Below are 21,594 nucleotides of genomic sequence, written 5' to 3' on the forward strand. Positions count from 1 at the left end.
GCTCTCCACCCAGATGACTAGTTTCCTCCCCTCTCCCTGCCTCATGCGGCAGAATACTAACTGCTTACTAAAGCACCAGCGGCAGCCGCGGCCGGTACGTGCTACAAGCTGCACAGTATTTCTATACGGTGCTGGAGGGATTCTAATGAAGGGGAGAGGGGTTTCATCACACTGGGGGCTGGTAAGTCTGCCCCCATCACTTGGTGCCTGGGAATAGACCAGTGCCGTGCTCGGGAAGAGGATGGCAGTTCAAAAAAAGGATTGCTCCACCGGCATCCCTGTGTCGGCGCTGATCCATTGATGTAAAAGACTTAAAGCGTTGCACCTAGTGATACATTGCCTTTAAAGAATTTCTGCACAATTTAGCAAGTTGTCTCCTCACTGTCCAATTTTTAAAAGTTGCTGTGGTCTGTACGGCGTCAGCATGGTTGATTAATTTATTAAGAAGAAAGTTTGAATATTGCAAATTTTGGTACAAATTAATGCCCAGTCATAACTGGTATAGATTTTCTTGTCAATTCCATTTATTAACATTTACTAAGAGGTAACACACCTATAAGGGATTGGGGGACAGTTGGGGCATAGTCAGACAGACTGATTTGCCAAAGAGAAAGTCAGAATCCACAAGACCGCCTCAGAGCAGAATCGGTCAGTACAGGCAGGGTCTAACCAGGAGGGGGTACATCATTTTCCAAACCAGCTGAGAGAAGCAGGGTCAGAGGTCCAGCCAGAAGGATCAGGTCCAAATAACAGCAAAGCAAATACAGGATGGCTAGTGTGGCCTCAGAAACCCATCACAGGTGGCTGTTGCCAGGAGCTGCCAGTTTAATGAAGTGCCACAGAAAGCATGGGAAGCTGTCGCTGAGCCTGATTGGCCCGGCATCTCTGCCAGTGATTGGGCAGCCTGCCATACCTCTTGACATCACCAGAGCTGGTTGCCAGGGTGACGGAGTGATGCCCCCGACATTACCGCATAGGGATCAGAACTGCTGCTGGAGCAACACCGCCATTACTTCAGCTACCTTTTTCTCAGTGCGGTTTATGCTTCGCCAAAGTAAATGTGGGTTTATAGATATAGGCAGATTTGGTGTTCTGTGACAGAACAATGAAGCTCCAACAGCTACACTACCGTTCAAAAGTTTAGGGTCACCCAAACAATTTTGTGTTTTCCATGAAAAGTCACACTTCTTCACCACCATACATTGTGAAATGAATAGAAAATAGAGTCAAGACATTGACAAGGTTAGAAATAATGATTTGTATATGAAATAACATTGTTTTTACATCAAACTTTACTTTCGTCAAAGAATCCTCCTTTTGCATCAATTACAGCATTGCACACCTTTGGCATTCTAGCTATTAATCTGTTGAGGTAAGCTGGAGAAATTGCACCCCACGCTTCTAGAAGCAGCTCCTACAAGTTGGATTGGTTGGATGGGCACTTCTGGCGTACCATACGGTCAAGCTGCTCCAACAACAGCTCAATGGGGTTCAGATCTGGTGACTGCGCTGGCCACTCCATTACCGATAGAATACCAGCTCCCTGTGTGTTTAGGGTCATTGTCCTGTTGTAGGATAAAATTGGCTCAAATCAAGCGCTGTCCACTGGGTATGGCATGGCGTTGCAAAATTGAGTGATAGCCTTCCTTATTCAGAATCCCTTTTACCCTGTACAAATCTCCCACCTTACCAGCACCAAAGCAACCCCAGACCATCACATTACCTCCACCATGCTTAACAGATGGCGTCAGGCATTCTTCCAGCATCTATTCATTTGTTCTGCGTCTCACAAACGTTCTTCTTTGTCATCCAAACACCTCAAACTTGGATTCATCCGTCCACAACACTTTTTTCCAGTCTTTCTCTGTCCAATGTCTGTGTTCTTTTGCCCATCTTAATCTTTTTCTTTTATTGGCCAGTCTCAGATATGGCTTTTTCTTTGCCACTCTGCCCTGAAGCCCAAAATCCCGCAGCCGCCTCTTCACTGTAGATGTTGACACTGGTGCTTTGCGGGTACTATTTAATGAAGATGCCAGTTGGGAACCTGTGAGGCGTCTGTTTCTCAAACTAGAGACTCTAATGTGCTTATCTTCTTGCTTAGTTGAGCAACGCGGCCTCCCACTTCTTTTTCTACTCTGGTTAGAGCCTGTTTGTGCTGTCCTCTGAAGGGAGGAGTATGCACCGTTGTAGGAAATCTTCAATTTCTTAGCAATTTCTCGCATGGAATAGCCTTCATTTCTAAGAACAAGAATAGACTGTCGAGTTTTAGATAAAAGTTCTCTTTCTCTGGCCATTTTTAGCGTTTAATTGACCCCACAAATGTGATGCTCCAGAAACACAATCTGCTCAAAGGAAGGTCAGTTTTGTAGCTTCTGTAACAAGCTAGACTGTTTTCAGATGTGTGAACATGATTAGAAAACCCTTGTGTAATCATCAGTTAGCCTTCTGAGCCAATGAGCAAACACATTGTACCATTAGAACACTGGAGTGATAGTTGCTGGAAATGGGCCTCTATACATCTATGTAGATATTGCACCAAAAACCAGACATTTGCAGCTAGAATAGTCATTTACCACATTAGCAATGTATAGAGTGTATTTCTTTAAAGTTAGGATTAGTTTAAAGTTATCTTCATTGAAAAGTACAGTGCTTTACCTTCAAAAATAAGGACATTTCAATGTGACCCCAAACTTTTGGACGGTAGTGTATATAGATAGATAGCCCCCCCCCCCAATACCACATGGGTCACGATTAGGTATATACCTGTGTCAGTTTGTCAGTAAAGAGTTTAGGTGAGTGGTTCTGCAGGGTTGGGTTGAAGAGTGTTGGTCCTGGTCCCATAAGCAGCGTCACCCTTTGCAGGAGTGTGCAGAGAGTTGTTTGTAGACTGGCTGTATCGTATTTGTTTTTTACTACTCTACCGATCACAATCCATTCTTTCTTTTTTGCACTTAGCAGAACAATGTGACCCTTTTTATGTTTCGTGATGTTTGCAGAGAATAGCTTCACTCCGTTTTGTTTTGCTGGAAGCGAGACACCTTGTTTTGATGTCTTTTTTTGTAGACTATCTCAGAGCTGTAATAACGGAAACTGAGGAGAACGAAAGAAAACCCAGCTTGACTACTGTCTGCATGTCGGCACTAGTCCAGGGAGTTTCAAAGAGATGCTTTATTGATTGTGTAATTTCAGCAGGATGGACAAAGTCAGCTTGCACCCTGGAGCAGAGAAAGCCCCTTCAATTAATTACATATGTTGTATTTATATTGCCTGTAACTCTTTGTCTGCTGCCTGTACTGTGCACTTTATTTACCTCAGTGACTACAACAAAATGCACTCCCAGCAGTAAAATAAGGTCTATACCTAAAGCTCAATTTCATCCTCTAGGTTCGCAGGTATAAACATCTACATATAGACGTTTTCACCTAGTAACACCTGCATTGTAAACATTTAGTATATTCCAAAGGATGTGGCCTTAGCAAGCCAGAGAATGCTGGAAGTAGTAGTTCTGCAAATAGTTTAAGCCACCTTATAGCAAATTCAAATATAAAAGTTATTTATATATCTTGGGATGTGTTCACACAAAATACCTGCTGTTTTGGATGTTAAGAATGTGCTTGACTGCCTAAAACCCTGTTGTCATAGACTTTGATGCAAGCAGAGGAATTGCACTGAAAAAGAAGTGACTTTTCACTTCTTTTTTTTTCAGCACCGAAGCTCACATGGAAGCTTCCGGGCAGTTATATACTCTGAATTCTTGAGTCAGATTAACTCACTGAGGGATCAGTTATATGCCGCTTATGGAAGTCTATAGTGGGAAGCTGCTGCTCTAGCAAGTGTTATATCTTTATATATTTACAGCTTACCCTGCTCAGGACTGCCATAAAGATTAAAGGGGTTGTCCAGCAAAAATCTTTTTCTTTCAAATCAACTGATATCAGAAAGTTATATAGATTTGTACTTTACTAAATGTCATGCAGGAAATGTTTTATTTTCAGTCTGACACAGTGCTCTCTGCTGACATCTCTGGCCGAGACAGGAACTCTGTCTCGGTTTTATATGAATCCCCATAGAAAACCTCTCCTGCTCTGGACAATTCCTGTCTCGGCCAGAGATGTCAGCAGAAAGCAATTTGTCAGACTGAAAATAAAACATTTCCTGCATGACATACAGTAGCTAATAAGTATGGGAAGACTTGAGATTTTTTAATAGAAGTAAATTACAAATCTATATAACTTTCTGATATCAGTTGATTTGAAAGGAAAGAAACGGTACTGATGGGCTAATCAGTCACTGATTGGCAAAGTGTTGGCACCTGTGTTGATCAGCTGTTCAGAACCTGTACTGTCTGTTTGTCCCTCTTCGAACTCAAGTGTGCAGCATTTGATTACCAGTGGCTACAGAAGTTGGATGCAACCCTAAGGCTGCCATAGGTTGTATACATGTTTTCAAGGATTCAAGGTTGTTAGTGCTCTTCCCCATATACTTGTGATTGAGAAAAGACTTTTTTATGCCCCATAAAGACTTAACCAAGCAAGATGCATACCTAAATTATATCACTGTTTATCATCTTATGAATCCTTATTACGGAGCGACTCAAGCAGAATCATAACACAAATCTAATATACCTCATTGTAAAGGAAGTGGTATAATATGATAAACATACTGTACGAACTTACAGTACGTGAAAGTGCCGCTATACCCTGCACACTTCCTGCTTCTGGGTATTTGTAACAATTTCATGTCTGGTTTCCTATGTATGTTGCAAGTGTCCCCTCTCTAGAGGAAAGAGTTAATGGAACTTTCTATTGAGGACTCCACCCTGAAGAGTTTAACTTTTTAGATGGCATATCTCAGCCAACGGAATCCTTAACATTAAGGGGATACACACAGAGAAGCCTACGGTTATATTCCAGTGCATGGCTTGTGGGGTCCGCGCATCAGACAAAGATTTAAAAGGATTGTCTGCATTTTTTTATACATTTTGAAGTGCTTGGGGTGGCAGTAAAAGATAAAAATACATGTACAGTTGTGCTTTGGATTATGAGCATAATTCGTTTTGGGACTGTGCCTGTAGTCCAAATCCACTCTTAAACCAAAGCAAAACTTCCCATAAGAAATCATATAAATGCAGACAATTGGTTCCACACCCCAAAAATAATGATTTTTTTTATTCTAAATAACATGTAAAACAAAGATTTAGAAACAGCTAAATACAGTATAGCAATTAGCATGTGGCATATAATGTATAGTAAGTGCATAAACTTGAAAAAACATCAGCAGTTTGTAGATACAGGATGGAACTGAAGATCCCCATAATGGCGAGGATTGGAAACACAAGGGCTGACAGAGACTGCAGGGAGCATGAAGGAATGAGCAGGGCAGATGTGGGCACAGTATAGCAGCACTCTGGGAGAGAGGGGTTACAGCTATGAAGAGATTACCTCCACAGTCTTGTCCCCTGATGTAAGCCCCAGTCTGAAGTGTATCTGCTATGATTTGGAAGGTGAGGGAGACTTCCTGGGTCAGAGTACAGTGCTGTAGACCCCGCTATGCAGACCCTGCCCGTGCCCCACTCACCCTCCCCCCAGTACAGGCAATGCTTTTAAACTAAGTCTCAATTTAAAAAAACTGTAAACTATTAAACCAAAACGCTCTTAAACCAAGGTACCACTGTACTTCCATTCTGCTGGTCCTGCTGTTCAGAGCCCCCTGTTCTCCATACAAAGTGCCTGCCCAGCCAACCAGTGATTACATTGGTGACCCCCCTCAGCCAGTGATTGGTTGAACATACATATTGTATGTGTTGGAACAGAGAACAGTAAGCTCCTAGCAGCAGAGCCAACAGCATAAGGCTATGTACTGGGCACAACACAGTTTTACCCAGAGTTATCCAGAGTGTTCTTTACAATTCATCCCAAGGAAACTGATTTATATTCCAGGGGTCTATTCAACTTAAAAGGAATGTGTCACCTACATTTTTATTTACTGATTAGAGTCAAATACTAAATCTGTTTCTGTTTTTATTTTACTTTTTTTTTTACATTGTTATGGGGGCTGCCATCTTGCCTGAGCTGTTTTAACAGCATTTAGTGACAGGCTTTACAGCAAGTCTCGTGCACATAAAGAACAATAGACAGAGTCTGTCCCCTTCAGATGAATGTGCAACATTATTGAGCGCGCTCTGTGACCTGTGGAGAGGTAATTCCACGAGCTGCTATTGTCTCCTCTATCTACTGGTGTCACATATCGCTGCAATGCTGTACAGATCACTTTACAGCAACCTCCACTTATCACTACAAACACAAAAAAAAGTTTTAGCCCCAGCGGTGAGAATGAAAACTGCAAGATTTTACGATTATTTTATAATCTAGATAGAAAAATAGAAAATTTAGAAAAAAAGTCAACAAAAACTCTTAAAAAATGTTTAACATAAAAACATTCTTTAAAGAATAAGGCATTTTCTGTTGACACTTTCCCTTTAAAGGGGTTGGCCAGCGTGGGGGCTATTTTTTCATATGCCCAGGGAGGAGGTGGCTGAAAAAAAAGACGTCCACTCACCTCCCCGGTTCCAGCGGCGGGTCCCGCATCGCGTCACTCTGGTGCCCGGTTCCCGGTCGCTTCCGGGTGTCTGACGCGGGTCCGAGACGTGACGTCTCAGGTCCGCTCAGCCACTCAGTGAAGGAGGCGGGAACCGGGGAGGTGAGTGGACGTCTTTTCTTTCAGCTACCTCCTCCCCGGCCATATGAAAAAATAGCCCCCACACTGGACAACCCTTTTAAAGAAAGGTCAGAACACCTTCCAGCTATCATACAATTACACTCTCCGGCCACTTTATTAGGTACACCATGCTAGTAACGGGTTGGACCCCCTTTTGCCTTCAGAACGGCCTCAATTCTTCGTGGCATAGATACAACAAGGTGCTGGAAGCATTCCTCAGAGATTTTGGTCCATATTGACATGATGGCATCACACAGTTGCCGCAGATTTGTCGGCTGCACATCCATGATGCGAATCTCCCGTTCCACCACATCCCAAAGATGCTCTATTGGATTGAGATCTGGTGACTGTGGAGGCCATTTGAGTACAGTGAACTCATTGTCATGTTCAAGAAACCAGTCTGAGATGATTCTAGCTTTATGACATGGCGCATTATCCTGCTGAAAGTAGCCATCAGATGTTGGGTACATTGTGGTCATAAAGGGATGGACATGGTCAGCAACAATACTCAGGTAGGCTGTGGCGTTGTAACGATGCTCAATTGGTACCAAGGGGCCCAAAGAGTGCCAAGAAAATATTCCCCACACCATGACACCACCACCACCAGCCTGAACCGTTGATACAAGGCAGGATGGATCCATGCTTTCATGTTGTTGACGCCAAATTCTGACCCTACCATCCGAATGTCGCAGCAGAAATGGAGACTCATCAGACCAGGCAACGTTTTTCCAATCTTCTACTGTCCAATTTCGATGAGCTTGTGCAAATTGTAGCCTCAGTTTCCTGTTCTTAGCTGAAAGGAGTGGCACCCGGTGTGGTCTTCTGCTGCTGTAGCCCATCTGCCTCAAAGTTGGACGTACTGTGCGTTCAGAGATGCTCTTCTGCCTACCTTGGTTGTAACGGTTGGCTATTTGAGTCACTGTTGCCTTTCTATCAGCTCCAACCAGTCTGCCCATTCTCCTCTGACCTCTGGCATCAACAAGGCATTTCCGCCTACAGAACTGCCGCTCACTAGATGTTTTTTCTTTTTCGGACCATTCTCTGTAAACCCTAGAGGTGGTTGTGCGTGAAAATCCCAGTAGATCAGCAGTTTCTGAAATACTCAGACCAGCTCTTCTGGCACCAACAACCATGCCACGTTCAAAGGCACTCAAATCACCTTTCTTCCCCATACTGATGCTCGGTTTGAACTGCAGGAGATTGTCTTGACCATGTCTACATGCCTAAATGCAGAGTTGCCGCCATGTGATTGGCTGATTAGAAATTAAGTGGTGAGTGTATATTACAATGTTGCTACAGAGTCAGACACCATGCAGTCAGTGCAGAGACACGCCCTGTTGACAAGAAGAACAGTAACTAGTTGTCAGTTTATTAATACATTTCCAGGAATAACAGGAATAGCACAAGGCAGAAGATGCTAATTGGGCAATAGTATGGGCTATGCCAGGACAAAAGATACTATAGGTCCTCTTTAAATAAGTGGTATCAGACTCCGTAAATAAAAGCAATTATGGAAAGAAGGAGCCTGTCGTTTGGAAGCTGTATGGTTTCACTAACATATCTCATCATTTCAGCCTTGTTTGTTTATTTGTACCTGGGGGGAGGGGGGTTTAGAGGATATTTGCTTTTCGAAGGCTGTGTACTGGGTTGGATCAGATGCTAGATGAAACAGATGTAGTAGGAAGAACCTAACGTTCTCTGTGTCAAAATGCCAGTTTATTTTCCAAAAAGTTGGCAGCGTTGGAAAAGACAGTAAAGGATAGTACATTATGCTGATTATTTTAAGAACCTGAATTAATGGATGAAAAAAAAAAAAAAAAAAAACATGTTGCAGAATACATTAACAACTTTAAATTCCATAGATTGCGCTGTGGCATTTCATGGAGTAGTCTCCAGGATTCCAAGCCGAGGGTTTTACATGGCAATGTTATCATATCATGTCCTCCATAGGATGAAACCTTTCTAATTGCGCGGTATACAACTCCTTGGCCTGTACAGTTAACAGATTGCAGGTATGAGTTTATTATTATTAGACTGTCTATTTGTTTTATGCCTTTAGATGGGTCTGCGCTGTCAATACACTGTTTAATTTACTTCTATGCAGACTCATAGTTAGTGAATACTGCTCAGTTTTTAAAGGGCCATATGCCTATTAATAGAATCTATACCAAAGTTTGCATTTGTAATTATGTGTGTATATATTGTAATTATGTGTGTGTGTGTATGTATTTATAGATTATTTTTCCCTAAAGATTTCTATTTTTTGTTGCCGCCCAGAGATCTTGCACTAGTTTTTTGATTGTTACCCTTGGACCCTTGTAATGTTATGCCAGGATGTGTCAGATCAGTGGGAGACTTCCGAGATTCTTCACTGTCCTGAAAAATTAGAGGTTGGGGTTATTTTAAATGAGTATCAGTGCCATTTTTGTACATCCCTTCGTTTATCAAAAATGTCTTCCTACCCCAGAAAAAAAAACTCTTAATGTTCGCTACCACCTTGTCCCCACTCACTTTCTGGCTCCGTGCAAGAAGAGCAGTGTTGGGACGCAGCGATGCTGAGTAGAATCAACTTGGCTTTACTGAGTCTCCCATTGAGGTTACACATGTCTCCAGAGACCATCCAAGCCCTGAAGACATGTGTGGCCTTAGTGGGAGACTATGGAGATGAGTAAAATTATGCTCATCACTCCCCAAGGTCCCGACCAAATGGCTGGTTTCTCTTTCTGGCCACCGTTCAGGAAAATAGGCAACAAGCTATTAATACTACAGGAAAACCATGGGGCCAAACTTTAATTTACTAATGCAATGCATTAGCAAAACTGCTTTCATTTGCATTCACTATCACCTAACAAAAGTTTAGTTGATGGGAATACCCCTTCAAGTCTTTTCTGCTAGATGTCTCAATTCTCTGCAATTTGCTGTTCACTGCCTGTTGTCAAGGGAAATCTGTCTCTTACAGTAGAGAGACCAAGACAGAACTTTTCCTTTTTATCTCTTTCCGTCCATAAAGTTCTGGGCAACTTTACACTTGTTTAAATACTTGTGTACACAGTGTTGCCTACAGTACCACTTTTATTTATCATCATCATTATTAACAGCAGCTCATTGCTTAGACCAGGGATGCTTTTGGGATGTAACCCCTTTCTTGCTGTATATCTTACACATACAACATCCAACATAACTTTTCATATGTTGCTGCCCATACTTGTTATTATCTATTCATTGTTTTTCCCCCAGTTTTGAGCAGCTGCTTTCTGCTGAACACACAAAAATGGTAAGAGTTTTGTCTCAGTCTCCCCCTTCTCCCTCCTCCTTTCCAAGACAGCTAATGTAAATAAGTCCCTAATTGCCAGGAGGTTGAATCTGAGGTCAAGTTGCGGATGAACTCACTGCGATTATCCCTCCCAGGGTTAACATCTATAGTTCTGTACTAGAACTCCCCCAGCACTGCACCAACCTATTCCATCTAAGTAGTACCAGATAGAGAGGAGCACATACAAGTAGGTGCCGTCCCGTGATTGCCCAGAGAAGTAAGGGAAAGGAAGTGCAAGTGTAAGTGCTGTTGACAAACAGTCCAAGCTTTGGTTCTGCCCTTTATGTCACTGAGATTGAATAAGATTAGCCAATTGTGCGGCAGCTTAAGTGTGCTGCATGCACCTATATAGGGCCAGCTAATTTTTGCCAGTGCAGTGCTAGCCACACTGTGCCCCTTACAGTGATAACCACTGTGTCCCCCTACAGAGCTGTATCTGAAGAAGACATTTCTACAATCTAAAATGCACAGCTTTTTTATCCACTTGTCTCCTTATATGTAAACAGTGGCACTCACATGTAACCTCCTCTTCCTGTGCTGCAGGATCTTGGCTTCTGCAAGGGGAGATGAGTGATGTCTGTGTAATGACGCTTATCGCTATATAATTGGTCTGAAGTCAAAACATGTACAAATACAATGTGCATACTTGTCAATGGAAACAATTCATTTACATTTGATTGATGGACAGACATTCCAGAGTAAAAAAAAAAAACAACTCAAGTCTTCCAGTACCTATCAGCTGCTGTATGTCCTGCAGGAAGTGGAGTTTTTTTTCCAGTCTGACATGGTGTTTACTGCTGCCACATCTGTCCGTGACAGAAACTGTCCAGAGCAGTAGCAAATCCTTATAGAATACTTGTGTGCTTTAGGCAATTCATGTCACAGACAGAGGTGGCAGCAGAGAGCAATGTTTCAGACTGGAAAGAATACACCACTTCTTGCAGGACATACAGCAGCTGATAAGTACTGGAAGACTGGAGATTTTTGAATGGAAGTCATTTACAAATCTGTACAAACTTTTTGACATCAATTAATTTTTGGGGAAAAAAATTTACCCTCATACCCTTTAAATACTAAAATATAATAAAATGCTCAATGGTGTAGAGAGGATTTACATATGAAGGACATTAAAATGGGTAAAAAGTACGCCTACCAAAGATCATTGTGCAAATGAAGGCCCCACTATAAATACAAGGACACCATATACTGCTGCCGAACCTCTTTCCACCTCCACAGGTGTAGTGCTGCAAATCTCCCTATATCTCCCGATACATCTAGGCTCATAGAACAGCGTTCATATTTTACACCAAAGAAGGACATTTTTACAACGCATTTCAGGGCTCTCTCCGGCCTCTTCATTTCTGATGCATCATGTTACATGTTGCTCTACTCCTCTATAGAAACAGTTCCACTTCTTCTCAGCACTGTTTTTTTGATTGGTCATTATTCACATAGATGCGAAAAATGGGTACTAGTAAGGCTATGTTCACACAGTATTTCCGTCAGTCTTTTTTAACCCAAAACCAGGAGTGGATTGAAAACACAGCTACTGTGCAAATCTTTCCAATTTAATTTTTCCCTGTCAGTTCCATTCCTCATTTTGGTTGTAAAAATACTGACCAAAAGACTGACGGAGATACAATGTGTGACCATAGCCTAAGGCCCCTATTACACGGATCAATAATCGGCAGATTCGGCTGACTATCGCTGCGTTTTTGTAATCCGCGGGTGCATCCGTTTTGATCCATTTTTCCATTGACTTCCATTGTAAAAAAAAAAAACGGATCAAAACGGATCAATTTTTTTTTTACGGATACAAAAACGTAGCTGACACTACTTTTGTGTCCGTTACAAAAAAAACGGATCTGTTTTGATCCATGTTTTTTGTTTTTTTTTTACAATGGAAGTCAATGGAAAAACGGATCAAAACTGACGCACATAAATGCATCCGTTTTTTTCATTAGTTTAAAAACGGATGGAAAAAAACGTATGGAAAAAAACCGCAGTGTGAACCTAGCCTAATAGGACACTAAAAATGTGTTTTTCAATCTTCTCAAAACTTTTTGGATTCTAAAAAACGCTACAAAAGATTTGCATATGGTATCAAATACTAAGGGGAAAATGTATTTGTTTGTTATACACTGTGCACATAAACTCACTAATATCTGTGTGAATATATTCTTGTTTCCCCAACACATTCTTCAACTCTCAGGTTTACTCACTGTGTGGTTAGCTTTCTGGATAGACACAGTATTGTATTCTGTGTCGGATATTTTCCAAAGAGCCAACACATTTCTTCTCTACCCTTTTGTGGTTACATGTCAGTAAGCCACTTTCGGATGCTCTGTTACAGTCGTGGGCTTCTTCAGCCACTGCCTTGTGAGGGATGACATAAGGCACCAACTTCCTGCAAGACAATTAGGAAGGAAATGAGAATAATTAGAAAAGAAATGCACGCAAGTTTGAGAGGAAATAGAGTGGGAAGTTTCAGAAAGGAGAAAAGGTGTGCACTTTCCACTTATCTAGGTCCAAGTTTCTTGAGAAAGTTAGTGGAGCTTCTTACCTTCTCTTCTTTTATTTCTCAATCTATAGGGGCATCAATGCTGCCATCTTCTCGCTTGTGCTTATTTTTTGTAGATTTAGCAGGAATATTTTACAACATATATTCACGTCCACCCTATACTTGTCCCAGTGGTGCCCACTGTCGCCCACTAATGGATAATAATCTTTGTATGACCCCCCCAGCAGTGGAGGATGGAGTATGACAGCCTCTCTGGGCACGTTTTTAAAGGCCGTATTACACGTAGCGATTTAAAGATTCGCTATAACGATCGTTTGCTATCGATAACTAGCGATTTTTTTTCTGAGGCTATTACATTCACTGATTACTGTTATTAATGATCACTTTTACGTCGTTATATGGTCGCTAATCGTTCCTCAAGACAGCCCACACAACATGTTTTATCGGCGAACGACTTATTACACAAACAAATATGCGAACGATCTGCAAACTACCAACAATGATTTTTCCACATGTTAAAAGACCAAAATGAACGATTTTTCATTCGTCGTTTCATCGTTGGGTGTTATTACACGGACAGATAATCGTTCGTTTTAGCGAACTTTTAAATGATAATCGTTCCGTGTAATAGAGCCTTAAGTCTAGTCAGTTTTTAGTCTTATCAGTCTTATTTAGTCTAGTTAGTCTTGTTAGTCTTATCAGTCTATGGTACTTGCTATTATAATACAGACTGTAGCCAATACTATAGACCTGAACTGCTGACGTACTTCTCCTCCGAACTTTATTCCAGGAGACTGAATAGAATGGCAGGTATAATTTACATCCATCCAGTTTAATTTGCGGCAGAAGTTAATCTGGAAGGATTAGCTTCCATATAAAATTTCAGGTGACTTCCAATGTATGCCTGAAGCTAAAGCATAAAGTAGCTTTATGAAAGGTCTCCAGTGAACATATAGATGATGTTAATTACAAGTATATGTGATTCACATTCTATGCTATGGTAACGTAGTGTAATATAGTATATATCACTTTGGTGGGAAAAGCTGTTACTGAATACTACTATATTACAATGAGGAGCTCACTGCTTATGTATTAATATTAGTCTTACTGGCCTCTTTAAATGCTGTGTATAGATGTATGCAGTGAGCTCCCCCTAGTGGCTGCAACAGGAAGGCAGAATTTCACCATTGGCTTTGTTGGTTGTAGAATATAAACGGCATACTGGAATTGGTTTTGAGGGGGCAGTGGTAGTAGTGTTTATAGAGGGCCCTTTGCTGACAGTATTTATATGGCCTCCCTTTAGCAATACTTTTTATTACAGGCACTCACAAAATCAAACTACTGTTTATGTGGCTCACTCTGCAGTATTGTTTAATATGGACACTGTTTATCTGAGCACACTCCGCTGGCTCTGTTTTAAGTTGTGTGCGTTATTGTTTAATAACAAACAATAGGATGCATCACGATACAGGATGTAGTAATCAAATAGGATATATCACTAAGCAGTTTTTGTTCTTTCTGGATCATTCTCTCCCAGGTCTCCCTTTCTCTCCTGGTGCAAACACTTGCTGATGCAGTTATGATCCAGACACCTTATTATTGATGTCATAGGGCAAGCTGCGAGTTATGTGCAGCCAATACCAAGAATTCACCCCCGTGTATTGTAAGTCCTAATTCACTAAACATAGTATTATACTGTCAGATGAAATCCACTAGGATTGGATTTGAGCCTGTACAAAAATCACCCAATCAGAATCGGATGAAAGCACCCAATATTATCAATTATTAGCAGATCATATGCTAAAGATCTCCAATGATATTCACCAGTCCTTCTTATCATACCTTGACTCCTCAGTGATCTGGTTCTACTATGTCGTGCTGTAGGGTTTTCGGAGATAGCAGTTGCACCTAGGCTAGGTACAGAAATGGTGCAAAACCAGCATTATAAATAGCACACAGTAGGTGGGCTTTAAAGGGGTATTCCACGAAAATCAACTTTCCCCCTATTAACAGTATAGGGAAAAAGTAGGAGATTGCGGGTGGTCTGACCTCTGTACCCCCCGCTAATCTCCGTATCGAGCCCCTGGCTTCTATATTATTAATAGAGCTGCTGATACGGCACGTTACACGTAGCTATATTCATTCCTATGGAACGACGGAAAGAATCGAATACGCCGGAAGAGCGATGTACTCTGCTCTTTTTGCCAGCTCTATAGGAATTAATAGAGCCGTAATACAGAGGCAGGGGCCCGATATGGAGTTCGGTGGTGGGGGTGGGGGGACAGAGATTGGACCCGCTCAATCTCCTGATTTTCCCCTATCCTGTGGATAGGGGAAAAGTAAATTTTCTCCTTGAATACCTCTTTAAGTTACACCTCTGGGGTATATAGCATTTTTATATACACTGCAGTTCCCCAGCTGCCCTCTTTATGTTCTTTATTGACTATAGACCATATCTCACAATGATTTTCCCTTTCCTTCTATACATTGTTTCTCGACAGTTAATACCCTGTTGCCTTGTATGCTACTCAGATGTTTGCTGTGAATGCAGTCGTGTGTTCTTTATTTTTATTTCTTGGATACAGCACAGTCCTCCTTCCCACAAGTCTTGGTACTCTGTAATGTGACTCTGAGTCCTAAAGAACTCGCTAATCTCCACTTGTAAAATCCTTTGAGCACAATGCAGCGCAGAGGAGAGGGATTAGATATAGAATGCATTGCCTATTTGAAAGCAGATATGTTTTTTTCTCCCTTCATGGTGTTAGATAAGACAAAGCAGGGAACTTGTAGCGTTTGTACGTCTTCAATGCAGCAACATCTTTGAAGATAAATGAATTGTCTTGCGATTATCAGGTTTCACTTACACTGATGATCATATTATATAATTTGTCTATGTGACAAGGGAGGAACAGACTAATATTCCCTGTCTTGGCTGTAGGGTTTTATACACAGAGTGTGCGGATCCAGTATTTCAGAAAGCAACAATTTTATATACTGCATTTAAAAGTCTAACTTTACCCAAAAGCTATAAATTCAGATTGCAGTTCATGCCCAATATTCCAGTGTTAGGCCGGGTTCACACTACATAAAAAAACATGGCCGTATTTCATAACAATGGCCGTATTTGCACAAACAACGCCATTATTTGCAAAATAACGGCCGTTGTTTGCGCAAATACGGCCATTGTTATGAAATATGGCCGTGTTTTTTACATAATGTGAACATAGCCTTATACTTATAATAGTCTAGGAAGCTAAGATGGTCTGCTCATGGAGAGCTGGTTACTGGTGCTTTCTCTGACTACCATGATAGTGACCCCTCCAGGGCGAAGGACTATTTTCTTCTTATGGCAGAAAAACTATTTGAATAGGAAATTTACCATTGACTAGAAGCAGTGTCTGACTGCAGTTCCTTGGACCCATCAGAATTGAGTAACCTCCCCCCCTACTCTCTACAGAAGATCGCAGATTCTGTTGCATGGTAGTGTTTGTAGTTATTATTGTACATGGGGAATCCCTTGGTACCATCATGGGTCATTCTGATTCCGATAACCAACTCTCAATTGCTTATCTTAGCTTCCTTGATCCTTTTAGGTGATGTGAGCAGTGAGTTAACAGCAGCCTAATGTTCCTCCACATTCAACTTTTTTCCCCATTATCCTGTGAGTGCCGGGGCTGTGAGTTCGGTGGTGCAGTCCATTTTTCAAAATGTCGTCTGGTTCCTGCGCTCTGTTTTCTTCTTGTGCTCCATCCTGCCCCCTCACTAGCACCCCCCCCCCTGGACCACAACGGGTACCCGGCACCCCCCCCCCCCCGTAACCAATAGCCCCGCCCCCCACGCGCTCCGGCCCTCCGCAGCTGTCCCGTCCCGCCGCCAACGATCACCGCTGTCCCCTCATCGGGGCCCCTGCTGACCCCGGGCACTCACGACTCGCTGGAGGATGATGACAGCTAATGACTTACGGCGCAGGTGCACAGCGGGGGAAAGCGGTGAGCGTTGGTGGCGGAACCGTATGGCTGCGGCAGGACAGGTGAGCGGCTGCAGGGCTGCTGTCTGCCGCCCCCTGCAGGGGCGCAGAATCTGCTGCCTGGCATGAAGCGGCCCTGCCTGCGTCCCCAATGTAACGATCCCCCCCCCTCGGGCTCACGCCTCCATTAAAAGCAAGCAGGGCTAAGTTACCATGGGGAAGCGATATTGTTACACTGGGCCACAGGGCCTATTACCAGTGCATTGAGCAGGCCAGGGCACAAACGGAAAATTATGTAGAGCCTGGCAATGATTTTCTTGAAAAATATAATATTTATGGGCATTAGATTTTTATGTGAGAGATCATTGATCCACAGATTTATTCTGATTGCCATTTGGAGTCCGGAAAGAAATTTTCTCCCTGTGATGGGGCAATTGGGGAATGGGGAATCTGCCTTATGTGGGTTTTTGCCTTACTCTGTATCAACACAGTAAGGTTTCTGTAGGTTGAACTTGATGGACTGATGTATTTTTTTCAACCCTATTAACATTGTTACTATGACATGGTAATGAAAAAAAATTGAATTCAGAGATGGTCCATACTTTTAAAAACATAAGTTTGAATCTAAATATAAATTATCGAAATGGTGACCTGAAGGCGACTTCTGTCTATATGCTGTGTAAGAACATTATATGGGGGTTCCATCTTGGATATGAACTAGAACAAAGTGCTGCAAGACAAGAGCAACTCCCGCTCTGACGGACCCAGACTGTTTATGTATTATATGGTTGACCTTTCATGAGAGTGACTGCCACTTAATACTACAGTACATACACCTAAAGAAATCTATAGGTGGCTAAAATTTTGTATGTAATGTTTGTAACCTATACACCGTAAATGTGCATTTTAGGGACTTCATAACAAGACAACACCTTCTCTAAAACATATTGCCCAAGAGACAAGAGGGTCTGGCGGCTGAAATGCCTCAGGATCATCTGCTATTAAAGGATATTGCAAGGAAATGTATGGAATGAAGCTCACACATGGCTATTCTGATTCCGCAGGATATGAGACAATCTTTACAATGATAACATAGGTGTCAGGCAGGGGATCATCCAGTTTAAACATAATATAAAGTTGGGCAACCATCCCTCCCACAAAAGAAACAGCTTTTGCTTTTGTTTCTTGATAAACCCTAAGACTATCTTGTTAAATATATTCCAGATGATGGCATATGTGGCATATGGCTTCTTCATTCCATGGCAATCACAACAAGACATGGTGGCATAGATCTCGGAAGCTACATTTTTTTAAATGGAAAGCAAAAAAAATAGTTGGGTTATCCTGTCACTAATACCAATGTATGTATGAAGACTTTAGTTAGAAGATAACTCCTTTTTATATGGAGTTCTTGGGTAATAGACATTATGCCCCACTTTATTAGTCCCAAACAGTGTCTTAGTATAGAGCATGTGATCTGTCCATATATTCATACTACATTTTCAAGGGGAAAACATGGTTGGCCACCAGGGCAGTGTCACACTTAAATAGGGATGTCATGGTCAGACACCCACGTTCACCAATTTTGTAACCCTGCCGTGATTATACAGAATTATTCATATGCCCCGATACTACCCATATGTATGTTGTCAGTCTCTAAGGGGTTATCCAGCAAAAATCTTTTTCTTTCAAATCAACTGGTTAAAAATCTCAAGTCTTCCCATACTTGTCAGCTGCTGTATGTCCTGCAGGAAATGTTATTCTTTTCAGTCTGACTCTCTGCTGACATCTCAGTGCTCTCTGCTGTCCACAGCAGCAGCAAATCCCCTAAGAAAACCTCTCCTACTCTGGACCGTTCCTGTCTCGGACAGAGATGTCAGCAGAGAGCACTGTGTCAGACTGAAAAGAGAACATTTCCTGTAGGACATATAGCAGCTGATAAGTATGGGAAGATTTGAGATTTTTAAACAGAAGTAAATTTCAAATTTATGTAACTTTCTGAAACCATTTGATTTGAAAGAAAAAGATTTTCACTGGATAACCTCTTTAACATAGGCTCATGCATACATCAAATCACAGTGCTGTGTGCCTATATGGCAGTGCAGGAAGTCTTTAAAGACTTATAGAATTCCATCTGTTTGCAGATATTCTTCTCTAGAGGTTGTGCTTCCAGGGGAGATTTTTTTCCCCTTAAGGATTTGTATACCACCAAGGCATAAAAAGGTATAGTAGAAGCCTCATGGACCCCTGTACAAACCAAGACAGCTGTGCACATGAGCCCTTAAATTAGCCAAATAATTATAAAACAAGAGAAATCCAGACATCTGACTCCAGAAGTCCAACATTTTGTCCCCAGTCAATCTCAATTTGAAAAGTTGGCCATCAAGGTTTTTCCAGATTCCCGTTATTAAAGTCTCGGTGGCTTTATTCCCCTTCTTTTTCTTTGAGTAGAGACGGCGCGGAATAGCTGTATAGTTTAGAGTGGTCTGCTATTATTGCCTGCTGAGCGATGAATTATGCCTGTGTTTTACACTTGTGAAGTAAAAGCGGATTAGACCGGCGATCAATGTATTATCCCATATTTCTCATTGTGGGCTGTATTTTCTTTTTAAAAACCTTTGTAGACTAAATGGCTACTAATGGCATAATTACAATTGTTTGTCACCATCGTAATGTGTGATTTCCTATCTCATCACGAGGATGTAAGCTAGATAAAGGAGGAGTTTTGGCAGAAAGACAAAGTGCCGTGATTTATTAAAGACCAGATGTGGTTGTTAAAAGCTTTTCTGCAAGAAGCCTCAATTGAGTGATGTGAAATGGGAACACGAGTCTCCACACTCTCCGCAGTCGTGGTGCGACTGACACAATGATCAGGAGTCTGGCCAGATTAACAGCCTGTTTTATTGTCGTGAGGAACTTACCCTGTAAATGAATCCTTAACGCTAAGTGGTTGTTTAAAGTGGACTCATCATCTCCGCACAAAGACACCATGAGAGCTCAAAGAGGTCTAAAAGTATCATTGTGACTTCATGAATGGTCCCCAACATGTTATTATAACTAGCTTATAATGCCGCCAGCTTTATCAATTTTGTCTGGTTGCTCTTGTCTAAATATACAGGAATCCTGTGATTATATACAGGGATACACAAGCATCCGAGGGGCCAGATTATCAAAGTGTACTACACAAAGATGGCAAACTAGTAACATCTAGTTCAACCTATACTCAAAGTGCTTATTCAGGGGAATGCCTTACACTCCTGTGGGGTACAGTACAGTACTAGGCAGTTGTCCCTAATTTAAGGCAAATCTACCACTAGGTACATCACTTTGTGTTTTTTACATGAACAGACCGGCGCTGACCTGGGGATTCCAATGCCGTGGTCCTTCCTTTGAACCCCTGTCCGTTTCTCATGCACAGTGCCGGTCTATTCCCAAGCACCGGCCTGACATGAAGCACTGGGGGGCGAGCCCATCTCCAGTGCTTCATGCCAGGCCAATGCTCGGAATAGACCGGTGCCATGCCGCAGAAACCAGGCAGGGGTTAAAAAAAAAGACGACAGCATTGGCATCCCTGTGCTGACAGTACCATCATCTCATAACTGATTAAGGATATAAAAATTTTGACAAAAAAAATTTTCTTGCTTAGATCATTTGGGGCCAGTTAGTCAATTAAAAGAGATTATGTGGGTTGTCTGGAAATCAGAGGTGGCGTAAACATAAAAAGGAAGTGATGTTTACCTACCTGATCCCCCACAGCCGCCATTCCGACAGTTCCTGGTATCTGCTCATCACCACTTTTCATCATCACTTTTTCCTGGTTCCTGTGAAGTGTCATCCCTGGCGGCAAGTCACTGCCACAGTGGTGTCCTGGCTCAGTTACAGGATGGGACACTGGAATCGGGAAGAAGCGGCGATGAACAGGGACTGGGAACTGTTGTGGGATTGGGGTATTTAAGTATTACTTATTTTTACACACACACACACATACATACATACTTTATAATACCATATTGTTTTAGGAGCAAAAATATGTGACAACCCTTTTTCTTTTAAATTAAATATTTCTTTCAGTAGTTCTTTTCCTGATACAGAGCTCGACGTAAGAAATTCTACTTTAGGTTAAACGCCTATAAACATTATTTCTTACATGGTAAAAAACAGTATACATACAAGAACTGTGGAGGCTAGCCACGTCCTGTAACATTTTGAATGTAATGACGCCTTTTCTCGAAGGGCTCGTGCCATCTCTACATGGCTTTCCTTTGCTACAAGATGGGCCCATTGATCTATTTTCCTTTGACATATATATACACACTGGAAGATACCTGTAATACAATACAAATAACAACAATAAAATACATGACTAAAGGGGTATTCCAGTCTCAACTAAGATAGTTATACTTGTAGGATTTGTCGAATTAAATATATTTTAAATACTTCATTTAGCAAACTTGCCTCCTTTTCTTGTGATGCTTTTCTTTCTCTCTCATTGTAGATAGCTCATTGTCTAGATTACTGATCACTACTCTGCTCTAAAAGCAGAGGTCTGGCCAGACCACTGTTTTTAGAGCAGAGTGGTGGTCAGTATCCTAGTAACATGCAATAGAACTAAAATCATCATCTGGCCAGACCACTGCTTGGAGAGCAGAGTGGTGGTCAGTAACCTAGTAACCTGCAATAAAACTAATATCATCTGGCCAGATCACTGTTTTTAGAGCAAAGTGGTGGTCAGTAACCTAGTAACCTGCAATAGAACTAAAATCATCATCTGGCCAGACCACTGTTTTTAGAGCAGAGTGGTGGTCAGTATCCTAGTAACATGCAATAGAACTAAAATCATCATCTGGCCAGACCACTGCTTGGAGAGCAGAGTGGTGGTCAGTAACCTAGTAACCTGCAATAAAACTAATATCATCTGGCCAGACCACTGCTTTGAGAGCAGAGTGGTGGTCAGAAGCCTAGGACCCTGCAATAAAACTATAATATCATCATCTGTCCAGAGCACTGCTTTTAGAGCAGAGTGGTGGTTAGTAAGCTGCAATAGATCTAATATCATCATTACTAAAACACACATTT

At 41.8% G+C, this 21,594-nt stretch overlaps 1 protein-coding gene across 11 annotated transcripts in view; it reads left to right on the forward strand.

Annotated features, from left to right (window-relative positions):
* The window catches only part of FOXP1 (forkhead box P1), a 576,401-nt gene that overhangs the window by 130,850 nt on the left and 423,957 nt on the right, over positions 1-21,594 (forward strand). Inside the window, exon 4 of one of the 11 annotated variants that reach the window (XM_069966877.1) lies at positions 8,580-8,729. The exons of the other annotated variants lie outside the window; for them this stretch is intronic. The gene's annotated coding sequence lies outside the window, so the exon portion shown is untranslated. The remainder of the gene's footprint in view (positions 1-8,579; positions 8,730-21,594) is intronic. 11 annotated transcript variants of the gene reach the window in all.

The sequence above is a fragment of the Dendropsophus ebraccatus genome, chromosome 4 (assembly GCF_027789765.1).
Source record: "Dendropsophus ebraccatus isolate aDenEbr1 chromosome 4, aDenEbr1.pat, whole genome shotgun sequence".
Taxonomy (NCBI): Eukaryota; Metazoa; Chordata; class Amphibia; order Anura; family Hylidae; genus Dendropsophus; species Dendropsophus ebraccatus.